Source organism: Calonectris borealis, chromosome 29 (assembly GCF_964195595.1).
Source record: "Calonectris borealis chromosome 29, bCalBor7.hap1.2, whole genome shotgun sequence".
Classification (NCBI taxonomy): Eukaryota; Metazoa; Chordata; class Aves; order Procellariiformes; family Procellariidae; genus Calonectris; species Calonectris borealis.
The window spans coordinates 4,897,880-4,913,418 of NC_134340.1; the positions used below are offsets into that span (position 1 = coordinate 4,897,880).

The window sequence follows — 15,539 nt, forward strand, 5'->3', positions numbered from 1 at the left end:
GGGGCCCTGGTTTTGTTCCCGGGGCCCTGGTTTTGTTCCCGGGGCCCTGGTTTTGTTCCCGGGGCCCTGGTTTTGTTCCCGGGGCCCTGGTTTTGTTCCCGGGGCCCTGGTTTTGTTCCCGGGGCCCTGGTTTTGTTCCCGGGGCCCTGGTTTTGTTCCCGGGGCCCTGGTTTTGTTCCCGGGGCCCTGGTTTTGTTCCCGGGGCCCTGGTTTTGTTCCCGGGGCCCTGGTTTTGTTCCCGGGGCCCTGGTTTTGTTCCCGGGGCCCTGGTTTTGTTCCCGGGGCCCTGGTTTTGTTCCCGGGGCCCTGGTTTTGTTCCCGGGGCCCTGGTTTTGTTCCCGGGGCCCTGGTTTTGTTCCCGGGGCCCTGGTTTTGTTCCCGGGGCCCTGGTTTTGTTCCCGGGGCCCTGGTTTTGTTCCCGGGGCCCTGGTTTTGTTCCCGGGGCCCTGGTTTTGTTCCCGGGGCCCTGGTTTTGTTCCCGGGGCCCTGGTTTTGTTCCCGGGGCCCTGGTTTTGTTCCCGGGGCCCTGGTTTTGTTCCCGGGGCCCTGGTTTTGTTCCCGGGGCCCTGGTTTTGTTCCCGGGGCCCTGGTTTTGTTCCCGGGGCCCTGGTTTTGTTCCCGGGGCCCTGGTTTTGTTCCCGGGGCTCTGGTTTTCTCCCCGGGGCTCTGGTTTTCTCCCCGGGGCTCTGGTTTTCTCCCCGGGGCTCTGGTTTTCTCCCCGGGGCTCTGGTTTTCTCCCCGGGGCTCTGGTTTTCTCCCCGGGGCTCTGGTTTTCTCCCCGGGGCTCTGGTTTTCTCCCCGGGGCTCTGGTTTTCTCCCCGGGGCTCTGGTTTTCTCCCCGGGGTTTTGGTTTTGTTCCCGGGGCTCTGGTTTTCTCCCCGGGGCTCTGGTTTTCTCCCCGGGGTTTTGGTTTTGTCCCCCGGGCTCTGGTTTTGTTTCCCGCGCTCTGGTTTTGTTTCCCGCGCTCTGGTTTTGTTTCCCGGGCCCTGGTTTTGTTCCCGGGGCTCTGGTTTTCTCCCTGGGGTTTTGGTTTTCTCCCCGGGGTTCTGGTTTTCTTCCCGGTGCTCTGGTTTTCTCCCCGGGGCCCTGGTTTTCTCCCCGGGGTTTTGGTTTTGTCCCCCGGGCTCTGCTTTTGTTTCCCGCGCTCTGGTTTTGTTTCCCGGGCCCTGGTTTTGTTCCCGGGGCTCTGGTTTTGTTCCCGGGGCCCTGGTTTTGTTCCCGGGGCCCTGGTTTTGTTCCCGGGGCCCTGGTTTTGTTCCCGGGGCCCTGGTTTTGTTCCCGGGGCCCTGGTTTTGTTCCCGGGGCCCTGGTTTTGTTCCCGGGGCCCTGGTTTTGTTCCCGGGGCCCTGGTTTTGTTCCCGGGGCCCTGGTTTTGTTCCCGGGGCCCTGGTTTTGTTCCCGGGGCCCTGGTTTTGTTCCCGGGGCCCTGGTTTTGTTCCCGGGGCCCTGGTTTTGTTCCCGGGGCCCTGGTTTTGTTCCCGGGGCCCTGGTTTTGTTCCCGGGGCCCTGGTTTTGTTCCCGGGGCCCTGGTTTTGTTCCCGGGGCCCTGGTTTTGTTCCCGGGGCCCTGGTTTTGTTCCCGGGGCCCTGGTTTTGTTCCCGGGGCCCTGGTTTTGTTCCCGGGGCCCTGGTTTTGTTCCCGGGGCCCTGGTTTTGTTCCCGGGGCCCTGGTTTTGTTCCCGGGGCCCTGGTTTTGTTCCCGGGGCCCTGGTTTTCTTCCCCGGGCCCTGGTTTTGTTCCCGGGGCCCTGGTTTTCTTCCCCGGGCCCTGGTTTTGTTCCCGGGGCCCTGGTTTTGTTCCCGGGGCCCTGGTTTTGTTCCCGGGGCCCTGGTTGTGTTCCAGGTTCCTGGTTGTGTTCCCGGGGCCCTGGTTGTGTTCCCGGGGCCCTGGTTGTGTTCCCGGGGCCCTGGTTGTGTTCCAGGGTCCTGGTTTTGTCCCCCGGGCCCTGGTTTTGTCCCCCGGGCTCTGGTTTTGTTTCCCGCGCTCTGGTTTTGTTTCCCGGGCCCTGGTTTTGTTCCCGGGGCCCTGGTTTTGTTCCCGGGGCCCTGGTTTTTTTTCCGGGGCTCTGGTTTTGTTCCCGGGGCTCGGTTTTGTTCTGGGGCTCTGGTTTTTTTCCCGGGGCCCTGGTTTTGTCCCCCGGGCCCTGGTTTTGTCCCCCGGGCCCTGGTTTTGTTCCCGGGGCTCTGGTTTTGTTCCCGGGGCCCTGGTTTTGTCCCCGGGGCTCTGGTTTTGTTCCCGGGGCCCTGGTTTTGTCCCCCGGGCCCTGGTTTTGTTTCCCAGGCCCTGGTTTTGTTCCCGGGGCTCTGGTTTTCTCCCCGGGGTTCTGGTTTTCTCCCCGGGGTTCTGGTTTTCTCCCCGGGGTTCTGGTTTTGTCCCCCGGGCTCTGCTTTTGTTTCCCGCGCTCTGGTTTTGTTTCCCGGGCCCTGGTTTTGTTCCCGGGGCCCTGGTTTTGTTCCCGGGGCCCTGGTTTTGTCCCCCGGGCTCTGGTTTTGTTTCCCGCGCTCTGGTTTTGTTTCCCGGGCCCTGGCTTTGTTCCCGGGGCCCTGGCTTTGTTCCCGGGGCCCTGGTTTTTTTCCCGGGGCTCTGGTTTTGTTCCCGGGGCTCGGTTTTGTTCTGGGGCTCTGGTTTTTTTCCCGGGGCTCTGGTTTTGTCCCCCGGGCCCTGGTTTTGTCCCCCGGGCCCTGGTTTTGTCCCCCGGGCCCTGGTTTTGTTCCCGGGGTTCTGGTTTTGTCCCCGGGGCTCTGGTTTTGTCCCCGGGGCTCTGGTTTTGTTCCCGGGGCCCTGGTTTTGTCCCCCGGGCCCTGGTTTTGTCCCCCGGGCCCTGGTTTTGTCCCCTGGGCCCTGGTTTTGTCCCCCCAGCCATGGTTTTGTTCCCGGGGCCCTGGTTTTGTTCCAGGGGCCCTGGTTTTGTTCCAGGGGCCCTGGTTTTGTTCCAGGGGCCCTGGTTTTGTTCCCCGGGCCCTGGTTTTGTTCCCGGGGCCCTGGTTTTGTTCCCGGGGCCCTGGTTTTGTCCCCCGGGCCCTGGTTTTGTCCCCCGGGCCCTGGTTTTGTTCCCGAGGCCCTTGTTTTGTTCCCGCGGCCCTGGTTGTTTCCCCCGGGCCCTGGTTTTGTTCCCGGGGCCCTGGTTTTGTTCCCGGGGCCCTGGTTTTGTTCCCAGGGCTCTGGTTTTCTCCCCGGGGCTCTGGTTTTCTCCCTGGGGCCCTGGTTTTGTTCCCGGGGCCCTGGTTTTGTCCCCCCGGCCCTGGTTTTGTTCCCCGGGCCCTGGTTTTGTTCCCCGGGCCCTGGTTTTGTTCCCCGGGCCCTGGTTTTGTTCCCCGGGCCCTGGTTTTGTTCCCCGGGCCCTGGTTTTGTTCCCCGGGCTCTGGTTTTCTCCCGCGGGCCTTGGTTTTGTTCCCCGGGCTTTGGTTTTGTTCCCCGGGCTTTGGTTTTGTTCCCCGGGCTTTGGTTTTGTTCCCGGGGCTTTGGTTTTGTTCCCGGGGCTTTGGTTTTGTTCCCGGGGCTTTGGTTTTGTTCCTCGGGCTCTGGTTTTCTCCCCGGGCTCTGGGTTTTGTTCCCGGGGCCCTGGTTTTTGTTCCCGGGGCCCTGGTTTTTGTTCCCGGGGCCCTGGTTTTTGTTCCCGGGGCCCTGGGTTTTGTTCCCGGGCCCTGGTTTTGATCCCGGGGCCCTGGTTTTGTTCCCGGGGCCCTGGTTTTGTTCCCGGGGCCCTGGTTTTCTCCCGCGGGCCTCGGTTTTGTTCCCGGGGCCCTGGTTTTGTTCCCGGGGACCTGGTTTTATTCCCGGGGCTCTGGTTTTGTTCCCCGGGTTCTGGTTTTCTCCCGCTTGCTCTGGTTTTGTTCCCGGGGCTTTGGTTTTGTTCTCCGGATCCCTGGTTTTGTTCCCCGGATCCCTGGTTTTGTTCCCTGGATCCCTGGTTTTGTTCCCTGGATCCCTGGTTTTGTTCCCCGGATCCCTGGTTTTGTTCCCGGGGCTCTGGTTTTGTTCCCGGGGCTCTGGTTTTGTTTCCGGGGCTCTTGTTTTGTTCCTGGGGTTCTGGTTTTCTCCCGCTTGCTCTGGTTTTGTTCCCCGGGCCCTGGTTTTGTTCCCAGGGCTCTGGTTTTGTTCCCGGGGCTCTGGTTTTGTTCCCGGGGCTCTGGTTTTCTCCCCGGGGCTCTGGTTTTCTCCCCGGGGCTGTGGTTTTGTTCCCCGGGGCTCTGGTTTTGTTCCCGGGGCCCTGGGTTTTGTTCCCGGGGCCCTGGTTTTTGTTCCCGGGGCCCTGGTTTTTGTTCCCGGGGCCCTGGGTTTTGTTCCCGGTGTCCTGGGTTTTGTTCCCGGGGCCCTGGTTTTGTCCCCCGGGCCCTGGTCTTGTTCCCGGGGCCCTGGTTTTGTTCCCGGGGCCCTGTTTTTCTCCCGCGGGCCTCTGGTTTTGTTCCCGGGGCCCTGGTTTTGTTCCCCGGGCCCTGGTTTTATTCCCAAGGCGCTGGTTTTGTTCTCCGAATTCTGGTTTTCTCCCGCTTGCTCTGGTTTTCTCCCCGGATCCCTGGTTTTGTTCCCCGGATCCCTGGTTTTGTTCCCCGGATCCCTGGTTTTGTTCCCCGGATCCCTGGTTTTGTTCCCCGGGGCCCTGGTTTTGTTCCTAGGGGCCTGGTTTTGTTCCCGGGGCTCTGGTTTTGTTCCCGGGGCTCTGGTTTTGTTCCCGGGGCTCTGGTTTTGTTCCCGGGGCTCTGGTTTTGTTCCCGGGGCCCTGGTTTTGTTCCCGGGGCCCTGGTTTTGTTCCCGGGGCCCTGGTTTTGTTCCCGGGGCCCTGGTTTTGTTCCCGGGGCCCTGGTTGTGTTCCCGGGGCCCTGGTTGTGTTCCCGGGGCCCTGGTTTTGTTCCCGGGGCCCTGGTTTTGTTCCCGGGGCTCTGGTTTTGTTCCCGGGGCTCTGGTTTTGTTTCCGGGGCTCTGGTTTTGTTCCTGGTGTTCTGGTTTTCTCCCGCTTGCCCTGGTTTTGTTCCCCGGGGCCCTGGTTTTGTTCCCCGGGGCCCTGGTTTTGTTCCCCGGGGCCCTGGTTTTGTTCCCCGGGGCCCTGGTTTTGTTCCCCGGGGCCCTGGTTTTGTTCCCCGGCCCCTGGTTTTGTTCCCCGGGCCCTGGTTTTGTTCCCCGGGTTCTGGTTTTGTTCCCGGGGCTCTGGTTTTGTTCCCGGGCCTCTGGTTTTGTTCCCGGGGTTCTGGTTTTCTCCCGCTTGCTGTGGTTTTGTTCCCCGGGGCCCTGGTTTTGTTCCCCGGAGCCCTGGTTTTGTTCCCCGGGGCTCTGGTTTTGTTCCCGGGGCTCTGGTTTTGTTCCCGGGGCTCTGGTTTTGTTCCCGGGGCTCTGGTTTTGTTCCCGGGGCTCTGGTTTTGTTTCCGGGGCTCTGGTTTTGTTTCCGGGGCTCTGGTTTTGTTTCCGGGGCTCTGGTTTTGTTTCTGGGGTTCTGGTTTTCTCCCGCTTGCTCTGGTTTTGTTCCCCGGGGCCCTGGTTTTGTTCCCCGGGGCCCTGGTTTTGTTCCCCGGGCCCTGGTTTTGTTCCCCGGGCTCTGGTTTTGTTCCCTGGGCTCTGGTTTTCTCCCGCGGGCCGCGGTTTTGTTCCCCGGGCTCTGGTTTTGTTCCCGCGGCTCTGATTTTGTTCCCGGGGCTCTGATTGTGTTCCCGGGCCTCTGGTTTTGTTCCCCGGGCTCTGGTTTTCTCCCGCTTGCTCTGCTTTTGTTCCCCGGGGCCCTGCTTTTGTTCCCCGGGGCCCTGCTTTTGTTCCCCGGGGCCCTGCTTTTGTTCCCCGGGGCCCTGCTTTTGTTCCCCGGGGCCCTGCTTTTGTTCCCCGGGGCCCTGCTTTTGTTCCCCAGGGCCCTGCTTTTGTTCCCGGGGCGCTGGTTTTGTTCCCGGGGCGCTGGTTTTCTCCCACGGGCTCTGGTTTTGTTCCCGGGGCTCTGGTTTTGTTCCCGGGGCGCTGGTATTGTTCCCGGGGCCCTGGTTTTCTCCCGCGGGCCGCGGTTTTGTTCCCGGAGCGCTGGTTTTGTTGCCGGGGTCCTGGTTTTGTTCCCGGGGCGCTGGTTTTCTTCGCCGGGCTTTATTGACAAGGTATTTATTGACAAGCAGGTATTTATTGACAAGCAGGATGTAGAGTCGCTTCTGTCGTGTTTTGCTGGTGCCCCGGCGCGATTTGGATTTCGGGAGGAAATACTCTGGGGAGTCTTGCCATAGTATCCAATTTGAAGCGAAGAAGGAGCAGGACCGGCCCATCTAGCGAAGAGTTTTCCTCAGCTCGCCGTTATGATGGCCGAAACTTGGTTTTGTACGGAACGGTGATGTTTTGAGGCGTGCGGTGAGACGGCGTCAGGGATAGCCGTATAACTTGGGTGGTAAGCCATTGTGGTGTGTGGATGGTGAAACAACTGTGGTTTTAATGATGGGTGGAGCGAGCGGTTGTTGAATGAGTGTTACTTTCTGAATGTGCCTAACCCTTGTATGTGTGAAAAATTTTACTGCAGATTGTATCGAATGTTGAGAGTTGTGTTTTTTTTTTTTTAAAGAAATAGTTTTTAAAAAAAAATCCCAGCTGGGGGATTTTTTTTTTTCTTCCCCCAGCTGGGTTTTTTTTCCCCAGGTTCCGGCCGCTCTGCGAGGCGATGTTCATCGCCAATGTTTGGACAGAGGTCGGGCTTCGGCTGGGGTTTTTGCCGTTGGGGTGCTTTTTGAGGCATCTGGGAACATCTTTCCCAGGGAGCGCTGCAGATTAGGGGCCACGTTCCATTGTGGCAGGCCAGTGGCAGAAAGGGTTGGTAAGAGTGTTTTGAATGTGTCTAAGCTTGCGAGGTGGTTTTTTCATGTCTCTTTGCAGGTTGTGTGTGGAATGTTGTTGTTGGTTTTTTTTTTTTGACATTTACCAAAAAAAAAAAATGTTTAGGGAAAAAAACCACTTGCCTGGGGATTTGTTTCCGTCCAGCTGGGCATGAGCGTGATATGTTCCTGCTGCCCGGTCTCAGTAACTCTGTGAGGGAGTTCATTGTCAGCGTTTGGGGGGACGTCAAGTTTGGCTGTGGTTTTTGCAGGGAGGGTTGTTTTTCAAGGCCCTTTGTAACACTCTTCCTGGGGAGCGCTGTCCCAGAATGTTTGTTTTGCCTGTCATTGCAGGGAGGTATGTTGTATAGCAAACGGTTACAGGCAGACGATGGAGGATGTTGCAGTTGAAGGGTGTGGGGAATTGGAGCAGGTTGTCGGTATTCAAGAGGACCCCCTTGGGAGTCAGGGGGTTTCAACTTCATTTTTTATTGACAGGATTGTAAATTGTTTTGAGGGGCTTTGTCGTTTCTGATCTAATGATGGTTTTTGATGTAGTTTTTTTTTTTGTGCGCAGGTGTGGATATAAGGGGCCTGTCGAGATGCGATCGATCGCTTTCTGTCCAGGAATATAAGTTGTGGAGACGATGTTACCTCGCGGAGGCGACATTATAGGTCTAAATGGATAGAGAGAGTACGTAACGGGAGGGAGAAATGTGGAAAAGGTGGAGAGTCGCAAGTACTAAATAATGGCTCTGATTTCAGCTGTACTGATGAATTTTTAGAGGCGCAATGTATTTTCTAAAATAATGAGTGAGAAGCGAGTAAATGTAATTGTTGCAAGTATTTGGTCAACTAGAGAGTAATTTTTATCTCGGAAATGAAAGTACATTGTACATTTGAAATGTAAAAAATGATATTGAAAATTTTACTGGGAGTCAGCAACGGACCAAATTACACGTAAAACTTACTTTTAGAAAAATTACAGGCAGAAATTTTTCTTGATTGGAATCACAGTAAGAACTGAAAAAACAAATGAAAGTACCTAGCCAAGTGGGCGTTGTTAATGTCTGTGGGTAAAGATAGCTGTTGGGGGGGGGAATTGTTACAAGTGTTCACAGCTCTTTCTGAGGGACTGTTGTGCTAATAACTTTTGCAAATGACGATTTAAATGAGAATTAGTCAACAGAGGGAGAGTTGTCAATATCTATAGATAAATTTAGCTACGGACCGGTTAAAAGAATGCCTGTGTGTTACTGGCTCCTAAGTATATTTCAAGTATTTGTAGTTGTGTAAAGGTTGTAGTAGCTTTGAATAGTTTTAAAGAAATGTAGATTACTACTTGGGTTAGGGTTGGGGTCAGGGGTCAGGGGTCAGGGTCAGGGGTCAGGGTCGGGTCGGGGTCAGGGGTCGGGGTCAGGGGTCAGGGTCAGGGGTCAGGGTCAGGGTTAGGGTTAGGGTCAGGGGTTAGGGTTGGGGTTAGGGTTGGGGTCAGGGGTCAGGGGTCAGGGGTCAGGGTCAGGGGTTTTGTTCCCGGGGCCCTGGTTTTGTTCCCGGGGCTCTGGTTTTGTTCCCGGGGCTCTGGTTTTCTCCCCGGGGTTCTGGTTTTGTTTCCCGGGCCCTGGTTTTGTCCCCCGGGCTCTGTTTTTGTTTCCCATGCTCTGGTTTTGTCCCCGGGGCCCTGGTTTTGTTCCCCGGGCTCTGGTTTTGTTCCCCGGGCCCTGGTTTTGTTTCCGGGGCTCTGGTTTTGTTTCCAGGGCTCTGGTTTTGTTCCCGGAGCTCTGGTTCTCTCCCGCTGGCTCTGGTTCTCTCCCGCTGGCTCTGGTTCTCTCCCGCTGGCTCTGGTTCTCTCCCGCGGGCCGCGGTTTTGTTCCCGGGACTCTGGTTTTGTTCCCCGGGCCCTGGTTTTGTTCCCCAGGCTCTGGTTTTCTCCCCGGGGTTCTGGTTTTCTCCCCGGGCCCTGGTTTTGTTCCCGGGGCACTGGTTTTCTCCCCCGGGCCCTGGTTTTGTTCCCGGGGCCCTGGTTTTGTCCCCCGGGCCCTGGTTTTGTTCCCGGGGCCCTGGTTTTGTTCCCGGGGCCCTGGTTTTGTTCCCGGGGCTCTGGTTTTGTTCCCGGGGCCCTGGTTTTGTTCCCGGGGCCCTGGTTTTGTTCCCGGGGCCCTGGTTTTGTTCCCGGGGCCCTGGTTTTGTTCCCGGGGCCCTGGTTTTGTTCCCGGGGCCCTGGTTTTGTTCCCGGGGCCCTGGTTTTGTTCCCGGGGCCCTGGTTTTTTTCCCGGGGCCCTGGTTTTTTTCCCGGGGCCCTGGTTGTGTTCCAGGCACCCTGGTTGTGTTCCCGGGGCTCTGGTTTTCTCCCCGGGGCTCTGGTTTTCTCCCCGGGGCTCTGGTTTTCTCCCCGGGGCTCTGGTTTTCTCCCCGGGGCTCTGGTTTTCTCCCCGGGGTTTTGGTTTTCTTCCCGGGGCTCTGGTTTTCTCCCCGGGGCTCTGGTTTTCTCCCCGGGGTTTTGGTTTTGTCCCCCGGGCTCTGGTTTTGTTTCCCGCGCTCTGGTTTTGTTTCCCGGGCCCTGGTTTTCTCCCCGGGGCTCTGGTTTTCTCCCCGGGGCTCTGGTTTTCTCCCCGGGGCTCTGGTTTTCTCCCCGGGGTTCTGGTTTTCTTCCCGGGGCTCTGGTTTTCTCCCCGGGGCTCTGGTTTTCTCCCCGGGGTTTTGGTTTTGTCCCCCGCGCTCTGGTTTTGTTTCCCGGGCCCTGGTTTTGTTTCCCGGGGCCCTGGTTTTGTTCCCGGGGCCCTGGTTTTGTTCCCGGGGCCCTGGTTTTGTTCCCGGGGCCCTGGTTTTGTTCCCGGGGCCCTGGTTTTGTTCCCGGGGCCCTGGTTTTGTTCCCGGGGCCCTGGTTTTGTTCCCGGGGCCCTGGTTTTGTTCCCGGGGCCCTGGTTTTGTTCCCGGGGCCCTGGTTTTGTTCCCGGGGCCCTGGTTTTGTTCCCGGGGCCCTGGTTTTGTTCCCGGGGCCCTGGTTTTGTTCCCGGGGCCCTGGTTGTGTTCCCGGGGCCCTGGTTGTGTTCCCGGGGCCCTGGTTGTGTTCCCGGGGCCCTGGTTGTGTTCCCGGGGCCCTGGTTGTGTTCCCGGGGCCCTGGTTGTGTTCCCGGGGCCCTGGTTGTGTTCCCGGGGCCCTGGTTGTGTTCCCGGGGCCCTGGTTGTGTTCCCGGGGCCCTGGTTGTGTTCCCGGGGCCCTGGTTGTGTTCCCGGGGCCCTGGTTGTGTTCCCGGGGCCCTGGTTGTGTTCCCGGGGCCCTGGTTGTGTTCCCGGGGCCCTGGTTGTGTTCCCGGGGCCCTGGTTGTGTTCCCGGGGCCCTGGTTGTGTTCCCGGGGCCCTGGTTGTGTTCCCGGGGCCCTGGTTGTGTTCCAGGGCCCTGGTTGTGTTCCCCGGGCCCTGGTTTTGTCCCCCGGGCTCTGGTTTTGTTTCCCGCGCTCTGGTTTTGTTTCCCGGGCCCTGGTTTTGTTCCCGGGGCCCTGGTTTTGTTCCCGGGGCCCTGGTTTTGTTCCCGGGGCTCTGGTTTTGTTCCCGGGGCTCGGTTTTGTTCTGGGGCTCTGGTTTTTTTCCCGGGGCTCTGGTTTTGTCCCCCGGGCCCTGGTTTTGTTCCCGGGGCCCTGGTTTTGTCCCCGGGGCTCTGGTTTTGTCCCCGGGGCTCTGGTTTTGTCCCCGGGGCTCTGGTTTTGTTCCCGGGGCCCTGGTTTTGTCCCCCGGGCCCTGGTTCTGTCCCCCGGGCCCTGGTTTTGTCCCCCCGGGCCCTGGTTTTGTCCCCCCGGCCCTGGTTTTGTTCCCGGGGCCCTGGTTTTGTTCCCCGGGCCCTGGTTTTGTTCCCCGGGCCCTGGTTTTGTTCCCGGGGCCCTGGTTTTGTCCCCCGGGCCCTGGTTTTGTCCCCCGGGCCCTGGTTTTGTCCCCCGGGCCCTGGTTTTGTCCCCCGGGCCCTGGTTTTGTCCCCCGGGCCCTGGTTTTGTCCCCCGGGCCCTGGTTTTGTTCCCGAGGCCCTTGTTTTGTTCCCGCGGCCCTGGTTGTTTCCCCCGGGCCCTGGTTTTGTTCCCGGGGCCCTGGTTTTGTTCCCCGGGGCCCTGGTTTTGTTCCCCGGGGCCCTGGTTTTGTTCCCCGGGCCCTGGTTTTGTTCCCCGGGCCCTGGTTTTGTTCCCCGGGCCCTGGTTTTGTTCCCCGGGTTCTGGTTTTGTTCCCGGGGCTCTGGTTTTGTTCCCGGGGCTCTGGTTTTGTTCCCGGGGCTCTGGTTTTGTTCCCGGGGTTCTGGTTTTCTCCCGCTTGCTGTGGTTTTGTTCCCCGGGGCCCTGGTTTTGTTCCCCGGGGCCCTGGTTTTGTTCCCCGGGGCTCTGGTTTTGTTCCCGGGGCTCTGGTTTTGTTCCCGGGGCTCTGGTTTTGTTTCCGGGGCTCTGGTTTTGTTCCCCGGGCTCTGGTTTTCTCCCGCTTGCTCTGCTTTTGTTCCCCGGGGCCCTGCTTTTGTTCCCCGGGGCCCTGCTTTTGTTCCCCGGGGCCCTGCTTTTGTTCCCCGGGGCCCTGCTTTTGTTCCCCGGGGCCCTGCTTTTGTTCCCCGGGGCCCTGCTTTTGTTCCCGGGGCGCTGGTTTTGTTCCCGGGGCGCTGGTTTTGTTCCCGGGGCGCTGGTTTTCTCCCACGGGCTCTGGTTTTGTTCCCGGGGCTCTGGTATTGTTTCCGGGGCCCTGGTTTTCTCCCGCGGGCCGCGGTTTTGTTCCCGGAGCGCTGGTTTTGTTGCCGGGGTCCTGGTTTTGTTCCCGGGGCGCTGGTTTTCTTCGCCGGGCTTTATTGTCAAGGTATTTATTGACAAGCAGGTATTTATTGACAAGCAGGATGTAGAGTCGCTTCTGTCGTGTTTTGCTGGTGCCCCGGCGCGATTTGGATTTCGGGAGGAAATACTCTGGGGAGTCTTGCCATAGTATCCAATTTGAAGCGAAGAAGGAGCAGGACCGGCCCATCTAGCGAAGAGTTTTCCTCAGCTCGCCGTTATGATGGCCGAAACTTGGTTTTGTACGGAACGGTGATGTTTTGAGGCGTGCGGTGAGACGGCGTCAGGGATAGCCGTATAACTTGGGTGGTAAGCCATTGTGGTGTGTGGATGGTGAAACAACTGTGGTTTTAATGATGGGTGGAGCGAGCGGTTGTTGAATGAGTGTTACTTTCTGAATGTGCCTAACCCTTGTATGTGTGAAAAATTTTACTGCAGATTGTATCGAATGTTGAGAGTTGTGTTTTTTTTTTTTTAAAGAAATAGTTTTTAAAAAAAAATCCCAGCTGGGGGATTTTTTTTTTTCTTCCCCCAGCTGGGTTTTTTTTCCCCAGGTTCCGGCCGCTCTGCGAGGCGATGTTCATCGCCAATGTTTGGACAGAGGTCGGGCTTCGGCTGGGGTTTTTGCCGTTGGGGTGCTTTTTGAGGCATCTGGGAACATCTTTCCCAGGGAGCGCTGCAGATTAGGGGCCACGTTCCATTGTGGCAGGCCAGTGGCAGAAAGGGTTGGTAAGAGTGTTTTGAATGTGTCTAAGCTTGCGAGGTGGTTTTTTCATGTCTCTTTGCAGGTTGTGTGTGGAATGTTGTTGTTGGTTTTTTTTTTTTGACATTTACCAAAAAAAAAAAATGTTTAGGGAAAAAAACCACTTGCCTGGGGATTTGTTTCCGTCTAGCTGGGCATGAGCGTGTTATGTTCCTGCTGCCCGGTCTCAGTAACTCTGTGAGGGAGTTCATTGTCAGCGTTTGGGGGGACGTCAAGTTTGGCTGTGGTTTTTGCAGGGAGGGTTGTTTTTCAAGGCCCTTTGTAACACTCTTCCTGGGGAGCGCTGTCCCAGAATGTTTGTTTTGCCTGTCATTGCAGGGAGGTATGTTGTATAGCAAACGGTTACAGGCAGACGATGGAGGATGTTGCAGTTGAAGGGTGTGGGGAATTGGAGCAGGTTGTCGGTATTCAAGAGGACCCCCTTGGGAGTCAGGGGGTTTCAACTTCATTTTTTATTGACAGGATTGTAAATTGTTTTGAGGGGCTTTGTCGTTTCTGATCTAATGATGGTTTTTGATGTAATTTTTTTTTTTGTGCGCAGGTGTGGATATAAGGGGCCTGTCGAGATGCGATCGATCGCTTTCTGTCCAGGAATATAAGTTGTGGAGACGATGTTACCTCGCGGAGGCGACATTATAGGTCTAAATGGATAGAGAGAGTACGTAACGGGAGGGAGAAATGTGGAAAAGGTGGAGAGTCGCAAGTACTAAATAATGGCTCTGATTTCAGCTGTACTGATGAATTTTTAGAGGCGCAATGTATTTTCTAAAATAATGAGTGAGAAGCGAGTAAATGTAATTGTTGCAAGTATTTGGTCAACTAGAGAGTAATTTTTATCTCGGAAATGAAAGTACATTGTACATTTGAAATGTAAAAAATGATATTGAAAATTTTACTGGGAGTCAGCAACGGACCAAATTACACGTAAAACTTACTTTTAGAAAAATTACAGGCAGAAATTTTTCTTGATTGGAATCACAGTAAGAACTGAAAAAACAAATGAAAGTACCTAGCCAAGTGGGCGTTGTTAATGTCTGTGGGTAAAGATAGCTGTTGGGGGGGGGAATTGTTACAAGTGTTCACAGCTCTTTCTGAGGGACTGTTGTGCTAATAACTTTTGCAAATGACGATTTAAATGAGAATTAGTCAACAGAGGGAGAGTTGTCAATATCTATAGATAAATAATATAGATAAATAATATCTATATAGATATAAATAATATAGATAAATAATATCTATAGATTCGGTTAAAAGAATGCCTGTGTGTTACTGGCTCCTAAGTATATTTCAAGTATTTGTAGTTGTGTAAAGGTTGTAGTAGCTTTGAATAGTTTTAAAGAAATGTAGATTACTACTTGGGTTAGGGTTAGGGTTGGGGTTAGGGGTCAGGGGTCGGGGTCAGGGGTCGGGGTCAGGGGTCGGGGTCAGGGGTCAGGGGTCAGGGGTCAGGGGTCAGGGTCAGGGGTCAGGGTCAGGGGTTAGGGGTCGGGGTCAGGGGTCAGGGTCAGGGGTCAGGGGTCAGGGTTAGGGTCAGGGGTCGGGGTCAGGGGTCGGGGTCAGGGGTCGGGGTCAGGGGTCGGGGTCAGGGGTCAGGGTCAGGGGTTAGGGTTAGGGTCAGGGGTTAGGGTTGGGGTCTGGGGTCAGGGGTCAGGGGTCGGGGTCAGGGGTTTTGTTCCCGGGGCTCTGGTTTTCTCCCCGGGGTTCTGGTTTTGTCCCCGGGGCCCTGGTTTTGTTCCCCGGGCTCTGTTTTTGTTTCCCGTGCTCTGGTTTTGTCCCCGGGGCCCTGGTTTTGTTCCCCGGGCTCTGGTTTTGTTCCCCGGGCCCTGGTTTTGTTTTGTTTCCGGGGCTCTGGTTTTGTTTCCGGGGCTCTGGTTTTGTTTCCGGGGCTCTGGTTTTGTTCCCGGAGCTCTGGTTCTCTCCCGCTGGCTCTGGTTCTCTCCCGCTGGCTCTGGTTCTCTCCCGCGGGCCGCGGTTTTGTTCCCGGGACTCTGGTTTTGTTCCCCAGGCTCTGGTTTTTTCCCCGGGGTTCTGGTTTTCTCCCCCGGGCCCTGGTTTTGTTCCCGGGGCACTGGTTTTGTCCCCCGGGCTCTTGTTTTGTTCCCGGGGCCCTGGTTTTGTTCCCGGGGCTCTGGTTTTCTCCCCGGGGTTCTGGTTTTGTTTCCCGGGCCCTGGTTTTGTCCCCCGGGCTCTGTTTTTGTTTCCCGTGCTCTGGTTTTGTCCCCGGGGCCCTGGTTTTGTTCCCCGGGGCCCTGGTTTTGTTCCCCGGGCTCTGGTTTTGTTCCCCGGGCCCTGGTTTTGTTTCCGGGGCTCTGGTTTTGTTTCCGGGGCTCTGGTTTTGTTCCCGGAGCTCTGGTTCTCTCCCGCTGGCTCTGGTTCTCTCCCGCGGGCCGCGGTTTTCTCCCCGGGGTTCTGGTTTTGTTTCCCGGGCCCTGGTTTTGTCCCCCGGGCTCTGTTTTTGTTTCCCGTGCTCTGGTTTTGTCCCCGGGGCCCTGGTTTTGTTCCCCGGGCTCTGGTTTTGTTCCCCGGGCCCTGGTTTTGTTTCCGGGGCTCTGGTTTTGTTTCCGGGGCTCTGGTTCTCTCCCGCTGGCTCTGGTTCTCTCCCGCGGGCCGTGGTTTTGTTCCCGGGACTCTGGTTTTGTTCCCCGGGCCCTGGTTTTGTTCCCCAGGCTCTGGTTTTCTCCCCGGGGTTCTGGTTTTCTCCCCCGGGCCCTGGTTTTGTTCCCGGGGCACTGGTTTTGTCCCCCGGGCTCTTGTTTTGTTCCCGGGGCCCTGGTTTTGTTCCCGGGGCTCTGGTTTTCTCCCCGGGGTTCTGGTTTTGTTTCCCGGGCCCTGGTTTTGTCCCCCGGGCTCTGTTTTTGTTTCCCGTGCTCTGGTTTTGTCCCCCGCGCCCTGGTTTTCTTCCCCGGGCCCTGGTTTTGTTCCCGGGGCCCTGGTTTTGTCCCCCGGGCTCTGGTTTTGTTTCCCGTGCTCTGGTTTTGTTTCCCGGGGCCCTGGTTTTGTTCCCGGGGCTCTGGTTTTCTCCCCGGGGCTCTGGTTTTCTCCCCGGGGTTCTGGTTTTGTTCCCAGGGCTCTGGTTTTCTCCCCGGGGCTCTGGTTTTCTCCCCGGGGTTTTGGTTTTGTCCCCCGGGCTCTGGTTTTGTTTCCCGGGCCCTGGTTTTGTTCCCGGAGCCCTGGTTTTGTTCCCGGGGCTCTGGTTTTGTTCCCGGGGCTCTGGTTT

The 15,539-nt window shown here is 57.4% G+C and overlaps 2 long non-coding RNA genes across 2 annotated transcripts; both read left to right on the plus strand.

Annotated features, from left to right (window-relative positions):
- The first annotated feature begins 6,045 nt into the window (after window positions 1–6,045).
- Window positions 6,046–7,612, plus strand: LOC142094216 (uncharacterized). The gene is made up of 2 exons (XR_012677618.1): window positions 6,046–6,348; window positions 7,344–7,612. It is a non-coding gene; the product is annotated as an uncharacterized LOC142094216 (long non-coding RNA).
- Window positions 7,613–11,619: 4,007 nt separating this feature from the next.
- Window positions 11,620–13,132, plus strand: LOC142094195 (uncharacterized). The gene is made up of 2 exons (XR_012677617.1): window positions 11,620–11,868; window positions 12,864–13,132. It is a non-coding gene; the product is annotated as an uncharacterized LOC142094195 (long non-coding RNA).
- Window positions 13,133–15,539: the final 2,407 nt, after the last annotated feature.